Source organism: Anopheles marshallii, chromosome X, assembly GCF_943734725.1.
Source record: "Anopheles marshallii chromosome X, idAnoMarsDA_429_01, whole genome shotgun sequence".
Lineage (NCBI taxonomy): Eukaryota > Metazoa > Arthropoda > Insecta > Diptera > Culicidae > Anopheles > Anopheles marshallii.
The window spans coordinates 8,875,044-8,878,085 of NC_071325.1; positions in this window are offsets into that span (position 1 = coordinate 8,875,044).

A 3,042-nucleotide genomic window follows, 5' to 3' on the forward strand; every position below is an offset into this window, starting at 1 on the left:
AACACACAGATGCAAATATGAACATTTCTCGTAATGAGTAGGCTGTACGAAATTGAAGAATAGCTAGTATGGGTGACTGTCAAACCTGATTGTGGAGCACCTATCCTAGAGATGTATCTCCTCTGGATGTGTAGGTGAATTTACTTGCAATTCTTTCTACTGTACGCTAGCTGTGTTTTCTGCAGAAATGAAGGAAATTGTTTGTCCCTTACTAACGCACACCAACACCAGTGACTCCTCTATACAGTGGGCACTTCTCTGAAAACCTCTATTTGAGGAAGTGAAGGGAAATCACTTTGGTACACATCTAGCTGGCGTTGCCTACTGCGAATTTGAGCTTTTGTTATTCTGACAACTCTGCGCTGGATTGGAGAAAAGGATGCGGGACTAACTTTCAAGCCTTTTTAGGGTGGAATTTGACAAGCGCGTTAGGGCGAAAACCTCCTGACGGCAATTAACACAAACAACAACAAAACTTGGAAGAATTGGAAGCACCGTGTGAGGCACCCGATCCGAACGAAAACGAGCACAAGCACTTACTATTGCGTTGCTGTTGAAATTCGTCGCCTTCGGAAGGGTGTTGTGGGTTGGGGGAAAAGAGGTGTGTTGGAAGCGGTTTAACATGAAACGGATGGACGAACAAAGGAGGGTTGTTTTGGCGATGTGTTGTTGAGGTGGAACTGATTGGTGGAAGGAAGATGGCATACACACGTACATAGATCCACATGCACACACGAGGCGAGTGTATATTGGAATTTGGTGCCCGTGTGTGTGGTTGTAGTGTGCCCACCAAGCAACCCCTTATACCCTCTGCAACATACGGCAATATCAAACCTTCACCGAACCACGAAAGGAGGGCTTTTCTCGCGTTGCGGGGTTTTGGATTACAACTTACCATCGTGCACAAGACGTGCAAGAAAGATGACTTCTTGTCCGCACAGTATATTTTGCTTGCCTTTATGCTACACTCACGGACAACTTTCAACACCCCAGCGGCCGGGGGAGAGACACCAAACTGACCTAAACTGGCTGCTGCTGCTAGTCTCCTGTTTGCAACACGGCACTGTTCGCGTTCTGCACAGAATGCTGCTTGTCTTCGGTACGAGCGCTGCGGGAACCACGGGCTATCTTTGCATCTTTCAAACACACTCTTGCAAACCCCTGAGGCATCCGAACACACCGTCTCTAGCGCACACGACACACACACTAGCGCGCACCGAGAGCCCAATTCTGTGTGTTTTTCTTTCGCACGAGCGCTTGGTAGAATGTATGGGTGCGCGAATGATGGTTGACCATCATCGGTTCGAGTATGGTTTGGGCCATCACTACAATCATGGTCCGGGAACGTTCGGTCCGGTAACCATTCCGCCGTGGTGTGGTGAAATTATTTTTACAGTACGTCAAATACGAAGTCGTACACAGCAAAACATCGGCACATTTAATTGCAGCCGATCCAGGTGGAGTCACTAATCAGCTGTTCAAATGAGAATGTGTGCATTTTCGGATGAACATGCATCATCATGTTAGGAAAGAATCTATTTTTTAATAACTTTTTAAATTTTTAACAAATTTTTTGTAAGGTTTGTGACTTGTTAGGCATTGTTTAGAGTATTATCAATTATCTCAAACACCTTTTTTGTAACTGATTAAACCTTAACAATCCTAACCTCTTTTACAGAGATTAAATGTTTGTTTTTCGATGGGACATGATTCAGCATCCACAACTAAGCATAATTACATTTGAGGCGAACCACGCTCCATGTTTCCATTATGTTTCCAAGACAGGGAAGCAAGGCACGTTGAATAGGCGGTTGGAAAACTTTTTTTCATTTAGCGAAATCCTTTTCCTTTTAACAGTTTCTTTTTAAATATAATTAGTAATTATTTCCTCGAAGCTATTTTATGTGCGAGTTTGCATCGCATTGACTGTAAATGCTGTGGTGGATTACCTTTCTGTTGTTTTCATTCGTGTTCAACGAAAGAGCGAGAACAGCGTACAAAGCGAGAAGATTTCGCAACCCCCTGGAGTGGATCTTACACATGAAATTACAAAAGCGAGAACCTCGAGAACTTTCTTAAACTTACGTTAATATATGTTTTTGATTCTTTTCGTTAGAACAACCCTTACATATTGCATACTAAGATCTGTTTTATGTGAAATTATGTTTACAATGTCGTTGCCGGTTTTTCACACGGCAGGACCGGTACCAAATCCCACCAGAACCTTTGTCTCATAGTACAGACTGAGTAGCCGGCTACGTTTACCAAGTACACCTACAGAAAAATCTAATCTAGTAGGATAATGAAAACCATTCAATATTTACGATCAGCTCTGGTTCACATTCTATGGCGCTGACTAATCGTGGAAGCATACGTCATAAGCAAAACAGCTGGAAAACAGTCTCAAACACTACGGTAAGTCACGCCGTGTCTTGTCTTTTGTCTTGTGCACATTAAATCGCACCTTCATATGCATGCCGCCCTGGCTATTGCTTCGCTTAGTTGAGCTGTACTGATTAATCGCTGGCGCTAGACGTGATGGGAGGTAGGTGGCTAAAGCAATAAAAATACTCATTACAGGCGATTTGATCGTTAGGCACACTACATGCAGGCTGGAATGGACTATAAATAGGCTGGCAGAGCTCAGTACTGCCGACAGTTACTGGGACTTCTGTGTGCGGTTCAAACCACATAAGTACCTTTAACTGGTCACACAAATCTCTCTCACAACACTAGAACAGCTTGATATTGGCATTGTGTTGCGTAATGTGCAGCTAGGACCGCCAGCAGACTCGCTGTCAACACCCACATTCTAGTGGAGGAAGCAGCATCTTCCTAGCCATCGTGGTTGGGAGGCGTTTTGGCGTCAGTTTAGGAAAAGGTCCATGTCGCTGATGGGTATGTAAGCACTGAGACTGTATAGGTTGTACATGGAAAGACCTATCCTTCTTCCTCGGACATTAGAATCCGGTCGGTGGAAATGGTTTTGCACGGTGTTGACCGTTGATCCAAGGTAGGTAAAGTTTTGGACGACTTCTACAG